The following is a 9,211-nucleotide window of genomic DNA, read 5'->3' on the forward strand; positions in this document are numbered from 1 at the left end:
TACTGCCAGTTTGTCCCACTGTGTTTCAGATCTGCTGCATAATTGTTAATGTTCACAACAGTGCAGTAATTGAATTACAGAACATTAGCCACATGATTATTATGATCGTAAACTGCTATCAAAGGGAAGACTGTAATAAGACTCCAAATTCTGAAGTTATGAAGTTCAGACCAGCTGTATCTGTCCCACTCTTACACTCAGACTTGTTTAATCGTTATGATAGTCATTATATTTCTTTCACCTGTAAAATTTCAGCACACATAACCAGCCTTATCTTCTGAAAGAGTTTCATGGTTCCAAGCTTTAAGTTTGATTTTGATGCAACCCACATAAGTCTTCCATGTTGCTAAATTGGCCAAGTTTCCAATTCTGAAAAATTTTAATATATTTATTTGAATGAGCCTACCTTCAAGAAGCATTGAGCAGATATCTATCTGCTCCAGGTTATCAAACTAGGGTCCTGGTGGGATTCACTTGACCTAATGCCAACTTTAGGTTGGCTACCCAGTCTAAAGCAGACATACAGTTTCAACATACACATACAGGGAAAAAAAAAACCAAAACATTTCAGGGAAGAATTCTTCACAAAGCACCATGTTTAAGAACCTGCAAGTAGATGTTCTTGAGAAATATTTCTGTTGAAGAGCTTTGGTTAAAAATATTTTTTTTCTGGTTAGTCAGGGTATGCCAAAGTCTCAGCATAATTTTGGTCCAATAGTACTGTTGAACAAAGGTCATTATCTTCTGTAGTTTCTTGCATGTACTGCAATTGAAATACAAAGTCACCAATCCAAAGAGAATGCCCATTTTGACTCTGAAAGCATCACAGTCCAGCCTAAATGCTCATTTTGTGTCACTGTTTAATTGGGAAGACTCTGTCACTGAGTTCTGCATCTTAGGTGGAATATTATCCTCATTAGTAATTTGTTGTATTTTATTTAAAATATTAATTAAATGCTTTGCATCAGAAGAACATGATTGAGAATATAATTGAAATAATTACTTTTAAAAAGATTTCTACTGTTATTTCTCAAGATTGCTTAAGCTATCAGAAAGACAGGTAATGTAGACCTGCATAAGCAAAAAGAAATCAGTATGGAAACAGCAAGTGTGAACTCTTCACCCACTGAGGCTTTCTACATCTGGCACCTCTGGGTTGTTCTTCCACCACTACACAGCTTGCATGAGTTCTTTTAATGCATGAAGTTGCAGATTATTTGTGGTGAATAAAGCCCTAACGGATTACTCATTGTTAATTAAATAACCTGATTCTGTCCACTGAATCTAATGCATTATAGTATTTAATGTTTGTTTGGTAAACTGCTTTGCTAAATGCTCCTTTGACTTTTATTGGTAATAAACATTAAGCATTTATGGCCTGTGAAAGCAGTTTCACATCTAGCTTATGCTGTTACTATTTACAGTTTGTTAATGAAATACCATTAACTTGCTCCAAACTGCAACTTGTTTTTGTTCTACTCCTTAACTTTTATTATATAGCATATAGAATAAGTCAATGGAAATCACATGAGCTATAAGAAACAGTGGTACTTGTTACAAAAAACCAAAGCTTTATGTTGTGAAATCCAAATATGTTATTAAATATATATAAAGCCCCAACTAGTATTTTTCCTTTTAATTCCTGCTTTTGCTACATGCACACATAATTTATTTGCATGTGCAATCCCCAGTCTCTGTTCCCTGCAAAGGGAGATCATCAGTTCCCAGGAAAAGTGCATTTGAGACACATCTGTGGAAAGCCTGGCTCAGTCCAAAATTAAACTTTTACTGTGCATGACAGTGGCTTCACACAACTGCAGCTATCTGATCTTAGTAGGTAAAATGTGCCTGCTTAAAATAATAACTTTTCTTCCTCCCTCCACAAAATAGACACATGCTTCTCTTTCTCTGTACTAACACAACACAGCTCCTGAGAGCTCTTGAAATTTAAGAGCAGCAGCCTGTGTGTGCAAGTGATTTGTGTTGCTGCACTGAACAAGCAATGCATTTTATCTGCCAGGGGTATAAAATACAGGGTTCTGCCAATTTAACAGTCTCCTATCTGTCGTGTGCAGTGGCAAACAACTTAAGTGAGCCCAAATCTCTATAAGGAGGAAGCATGTCCTGTATTTATGAGAGAAGATACACAAACATTGTGTTTTTCAGAATAGTTCCTTTGGTTTTGCATTTGTTTTCAAATTGTTTTCTTTGACCGTTAGGTGTGCCCCACAAACATAATATTGAATATATTATGTAATCATCCTATATGTTTATCTGCTTGGTCTGTGTCTACAAAGGGGAACATACTGCCCAACACTTTATGTTCTCTTTGCAATGCAGAATTGAAAAGTTAAAAAAATGGTTTGGTCTTTCTGATACATTTAATTCCTGTAAAGAAACCATTACTGTGACAGTGAAGTTTTCTCTGATGGAAGTAGTTGAGTGATTCATTATTCTTCCAAGGAAATGTCTAGTTTTGTTTAAAAAATCATGAAATAAATGAGATGGCAAGAATTCCAGCTGTTGTGTGCTTAAGAACAACAACACATCTATCAAGCAATGAACACTATACAGTGTCAAAAGAGGTGACATCTCAGGAAGGCTGAGGAGAGACCTTCTTGCTCTCTACACTTACCTGAAAGGAGGCTGTACCCAGGTAGGAGTCAGCTGCTTTTCCTTTAGCAAGCAACAGGACAAGAGGAAGTGGCCTCACATCACACCAGGGAGGTTTAGAATGGATATTAAGAAATGCTTCTTCACCAAAAGAGGTGTCAAGCCCCAGAACAGGCTGCCCAAAGCAGTCACCACACCTCTGAAGGATTTAGAGATGTGTAGATGTGGCACTTGGAGACATGGTTTAGTGGTGTGTCCCTGTTGAGTAAGAAACAACACAGACTCACCAGAAGGCTGGTTTGCACAGCATCCCACGTCTTTACTTCGGATCCTCTTTTATACATTGCTTGGATACAGATAGACCAGATTGGTCAAGTAATCAATACATTTTACCTGATTAGCTAATTACAAAACGCCTTTCTTACAAACAATCTTTGAGAAAAAAAACAGGAAAACAGAGAGTAGGAAAACAACATTTGCAGGTTGTTTATAATAATAAGCTATCATTGGTTATCTTCAACTCCCTAAAGTCTCACAAGCCAATTCTGGGAAAACTTACCTAGTTTTCTCGCTCTCTGACCAGACTGTCACATCCACATTGCTGGACTTGGCAGTGCTGGGTTAACAGAGTTTATTATCATAAAGGGCTTTTCCAGCCTAAATAATTCTATGATTCCATGAGGGCAATACTCAGACAAGGAGGTGCCCGTGGGGCACTCAGAAGGGTTCCAGTCTCAGACCTGCTGATGCCAACAGAGCCCGAGTCCAAGGCTCAGTGCTCAGCCAGGCCACCACATGCACAAGGAAACAGAAACTGCCAAGGAGGCACAGACCAGGACTTCAGAGGGAGCAGTGTCCTTAGGCTGCTCTTTGGGGAGCTTCACTGGCATTTTAAGGTCTCCAAATTTGCATCACTGTGTTTGGGTACTGCTCAAGGCCAAGCAGTACAACCTTCTCCTTAGCTGATTTACTGAGCTGTGATTTTTTTGCTTGAAGTTCTTTTTATTTAATATTGATTATTGTAGAGTGCTGTAAGGTAACAGCATGAAAATGTTATTAACTTACCGGTAGGGTACATTTTATCTTTGAAAAAAAAAAAATAAATGTTTGTATGTGAAGGTTTTAATCTTCATGAATAGCTGCATGATGAATAAATGTTAAGTGCAACATTCAGAAATTCTGATTTTGAGACTCAAGTCATACAATCATAGAGGGAAAAAAAAGAAACAATCTCACATTCTCCTATCCACCTACCTCCACAAAATCCAGGCAGAAGTAAGCTAAGAGGTGTCTAAAAGAAGCTAATCTATTCTTAACCTTGCTTCCTAAGTGACAGCAAAATTAAATTGAAGCAATCATGAATCATAGGAGGATCAGAGCTGAGTAACTAATTGGCCTATTTTCTGTACTGTCAGAATCCTCTCGAGCAATTTTCCTCAATTATAACTGCAAATCAGCATGTTATTTCCTCCTCACAAACTACCCATTGCTGAGGGACTAACTAGGTGTCCCAGGATATTTCCTGATCTATTGCTAGAGACCAATTCCCACTGTTAAATAATTACAGAAAGTTCAGAGTCCTGTGTTGAAGGGCAAAAAGAAGAAAAACCCTTTTACCTACAAAAAGAGAATAAGCCTTATTTTTATTAGCAGTCTTTTCCAATAACTGGGCTTCTTCTTTGATCAAAACTAGGGACAGCCTCAACAGAAGATTCTCAATACTTGTTCTTCAGATATTGATTTCCCTTCATTATGAAGGCTATAATACTAAAAATCTGCCAAATGCAGGGTCCATTGGAAAAAAGGACAGCAGTTATTCATTGCTATTGTTCAGGGAGATCAAAGATGATTAAACTTGCATTCAATGACACCAACCAAGGGAAGTTGGTGACTTTTCTGGCTAGCTGCTCATCACACGATGTACATTCCACCTGCTATTTGTATTCTTCAAGATGCATTTTTATGTCTATTATTTAGTTAACATCAATTTGCCCTTGTAATATCAAATATGTAATGAAAACAGAAAACCTCATCTATTATAAAGCATAAATAAAACCTCAAAGAGATCCCTTTGGAAAAAGGAAGGTGATAAAACAATTGACCCTTCTAAAACATACTATCCACATTTCTTCACTTCAACTGGACTATAAAATATACAGTTTAACAAGACTGATCTGGAATAAAATGTAGAAAAAAAAAAAGAGGTTAAAAAAATAAAATTCCTTATTCATTTCAGAGCAGGTGTACTTCACTGGATGACAAAGCATTTGGGTCTCCCAGGTGACAGGGCCAGCAGATTCACCCTGACCTGGCAGGACAGTGAGGAAAACCTACACATAACAGCCTTAGGGCTTTTGTTTGTTTGCTTGTTTTTTAAAATCTTTCCCACTACTAGCAGCTTGCCTGCCCAGGGGCTGAGCTGGATTTGCTTTCAGAGCAATTCCTTCTGGCTCATTAGTAATGACAGGCTCATTTTCCCCAGTGACACCAGTGGTAGTGCCACAGAGGCCTTTACTCATCTTTCACATACACTTGACATGAGAGAAGAATTGTTATAAGTATTCAGGCATCTTTCTTTGTTGCTTGAGCTGAGAAAGAGATTTTGGATTCAGCAGAAGTAGTACAGCTTCAAACCCCATCCTATATCACATAAAATAATGGCTTAGAATTGGAAACACCTTCATCTCAGTGAGTCAGGAGCTTAAAAAAAAGACACAAAAAATATAAATTGTGTGTATGCATATGTGTGAATTATCTTAACATTCTTTTCTACATCATGAAGAGTTTAACTTTTCTAAACAGTGCTCTCAGTGGTGACATTTTACCATTTTTTCAGTAGGTTTTTTTTTTTGGTTTTTTGGTTGGTTGGTGGATTTTTGGGATTTCTTTTAAGTAGACAGCTAACTATAAATTAAAAGGAAGTAGATTATTGGAACATCACAGAAATACTAGAATATATTTAAAGTTTCTGAGTTCTCATTAGCTGCAGTTGTCCTGTCACACTTAGAACAACTCAGCAGCCAAAACTCCATCGTTGCTCTCTGGGAATAGCTGAATGACCATCAGCATCTCCAAGAAGGTCTTATGCACTTTGCTGAAAGTTGTGCTGCACTAGAACCTTTTCTAAAGATTGGGCTATATTCCTCATATCCTGTTTTAATTTGGTCTAGTAAGATTCTGGGAGTTTCTATAGTAATAGAATAGTACTACTTCATAGAGACTACCCTCTTCAGGTCAGCTGAAATTATGCCCCAAAATTTTCAATTAATTTCTAAAACCCATAGAAATATCCATCAAGTTTCTGGGTGGTGCACTGCAGCTCTCTAATATACCACCTACGATGTCTGGAGGAGGAGTTTCACTGAAGGTGTTTAAAAGGTCACGCTTAAATAACTTCAGATGGCCTTGATTCAGTAATTTCTTGAACGTAAAAGCTGTGCTATGGTTATAATCTGTGTTCAAGAAACACTTTTTACTCTGTCCAGTTAAGAAACAGAAGAATGTTCATCTGAGGTCAACAAGGAAAACATTTGAAGACAAAGACAGAAATTATCTAAGGAATACTTCAAACATGTATCATCTGCCAATTTTTCTATGTCCTTCAATTTTATTGTTTTTTGGCGATGAGCCATTGCAGTTCCAAAGCAGCAGCTTTTATTCAGCTGTGGACCACAGGGCACAGCATCTCCTTTTCTCATTGCCTGTAGGGAATTTCAGATATGCATAAAAAAAAGAAAGCAAGCATAACACTATTGACTTCACTGATGTTTACATGTTTTGCTGGTAGAACAGAGTATCATTTAGCTTAAAGCAAGTGAATGTGAAATCTAATAAAGAGAACCCCAAGGAGAGCCCAGGATTTACAGCTCTCTAACAAAGATGAGCTGACAGAAGGTTAAATGATGTCACTTCTAAAGTACTAAAGCATTGTCTGATGGGGGGAATTGCAGCACTGGAAAGATACCTTGAACTCATTCACAGTGGTAGGAGGTGTGCTGGAGATTTCAGAGCAAAAACAGTTCAAAATTGCTCCCAAGAGAGTAAGAGCACACAGAGCACCAGAACCATGGCAGAACACCATACATAGGCTCACATACTTTGCCAAGAACCAAGGCTGCTCAGTGGATGTACTACTGGGGTGACTCTGATAACCCCCATGAGAACCTCCTAGTCTGGCTGATCTGTATTGTGCCTTCACACAAACTGTCAAAACAAAAAACACCTACAAAGGGGCCAGTATTTAAGGAGGACAGGGTTGTCATTCCATTTTGAAAAATGCAAGAGAAAGTAGCATTAAACTTTAGGCTGACAGAGAGCAGGCTTAAATTAGACAGTAGGAAGAATTCTTCCTTGTGAGTGTGGAGGGGCCCTGACACAGGTTGCCCAGAGAAGCTGTGGATGCCCCAACCCTGGAAGGGTTTAAGGCCAGAATGGATGGGCCCTTGAGCAACCAGCCCTAGTGGAAGATGTCCCTGTCCATGGCAGGGAGTTGCAGCTGATGGTCTCTAAGGTCCCTTCCACCCTAAACCCTTCTGTTATTCTACAATTTGCTGGAGGAGGCAGATGAACTGCAAATTCACAATTTAGTGTGTAGGATGATGCAAATCAGGACACGTGCTGCTGGGATGTCAATCTGTGCTGCAGAAGTCAGAAATCAGAGCTAGCTTTGAGTGTCTCAAACTGTGCTACTGAATCATGCATATTCATTTTGTTTATTTTTCTGATCATTTTTTAAATGTGCTTATCAATCAGTTGCCACAACTATTTGTCATAAGCTCCAATATTGCTGTCCCACACATTAGCTCTTTGATGCCAACCACAGCAAAGCTGATTCCAGCTTGCTGCTCCAGGGCAAGGATCTGGAGACAGCCCCTCCCCTCCTACCACACACACAGTGCAAAACATGACAGTACAGATGACAAGCACATGAAAGTAGATAATAATGGGGCTCCAACCTCTGTTCCTCACTTCTTCCCCCAATGGCTGGTTCTAAACAAAGGCTCTGGCAATAGATTTTTTTTCCCTGCAATGTAGTCAGTTCATGCTCTGGCCTTACATGTTGAAGCTTCCTGGTTTAATTCACACCCATGAAAACAGCTGTAGAATTTGAAATTGTTAAAGAAGATTAATCTGAATTGTTAAAGAAGCTCTGGAGTAGAATTTGCACGAGACAGCAATGCCTGGTAATTGTACCTTCTCAGCACTGTGTGTCATATAATCCTACCTCTCACCACACCATCAGTGCTATGCTGAGCAAAGCAAACTAACAAACTGCAGCTCAAGCCCTTTATATTGCAAACCATTGCAGTCACACTAAACGTCATCACAAATGGTCATACTGATTCATTAAAAGCTGTTACTGCCCTGGAAGTTAAAAACACTAGTGTGGCTCACCTTCTCTGGGGGTAAAAGTCTCCATCTCACCAGAACATAAATCATGATAAAGCCTTCTAAAAAGAAAACAAAACCATCCTCTCCCCAAAGAGTTTGAATCTGGTTTTTCCCCTGAATTTTTGCCAGTGTGGTGTTACAGTCATAAGCAACGTGTCTTCTAATGTTCTCTCCTCCATAAAGCACAGACCGTGCATGTGCTGGCACCAGGCCAGCACCACACTGGAAAAACATCATATGGCAGAGGAGCTCCAATGGGCATGGACACCAATAGCTGCCCCCAAACTCAGAGAATAGAGTGGGGGTACTGAGAAAGTTGAAAGACAAAGGACTTTTCTTCCTATTTTTCAGGAAAAAAAGCTACAAGGTTAATTACAGGATAGTTCAAGAAGTCTTTGGACAATGCTCTCAGGTACCTGGAGTGATTTCTGGGCTTGTCAAGAGCAATGCCCAGAGCTGGACTCAATAGTCATTGTAGATTCCTTCCAGATCAGGTTATTCTGTGAATCTTTTTCCAGGTTAGTATTATTTTGATAAAAACCTACTCTGATCTTTTGTATGATATTGTTCTCTTCAGTTTCCACTGTTTTATGTGCACGTGAATGCAATGACTCACACACCAGAAAACACTTCCCTGAGATCACCATCAGCTAAAATATAATACAGCCTTTCAGGGCATATGTTGGTATAAAAAACACCCTTACTTTGCTCTTTCATTTTCTTGTATTAGTGGCATCTATTGGATCTTACCTCAACTAGAATGTTTACATTTTATCTCCACTAAAGGTCAATACAACAGAACAAGTGCCAGATGACACTTCCCTTCTCTCTTGCATGCAGTTACCATCAGCTTCAGTGCACAAAGAAAGCCAAAACATTGCTGCACTATTTTCAGAGAAGCTAGAACTTACACCAATGTATTGAATAAATCCAAGAAATTAATCTGTGTTTTCCCTGCTTGAAAAATACAAATGCCCTGAAAAGGAAAAATATATGGCCCTGAGTGTACCAGTAGCCTTTGACCACCTTGAGCAGCCTTACCCTCAAAACAGCCCTTGCCTTTGGCTCCTGCTTTGCTGCCTCAGTGGGACAGCCCCACTTGTGCTACTCCACCTTAAAGGACTCCGAGCATTTGTCCCTAAAAATAACCTTTTATATACGGTGTCATGTCAAGTGTATACTACCTATGTGCATAACAACAGCTGTA

The sequence above is a fragment of the Anomalospiza imberbis genome, chromosome 14, assembly GCF_031753505.1.
Source record: "Anomalospiza imberbis isolate Cuckoo-Finch-1a 21T00152 chromosome 14, ASM3175350v1, whole genome shotgun sequence".
Taxonomy (NCBI): domain Eukaryota; kingdom Metazoa; phylum Chordata; class Aves; order Passeriformes; family Viduidae; genus Anomalospiza; species Anomalospiza imberbis.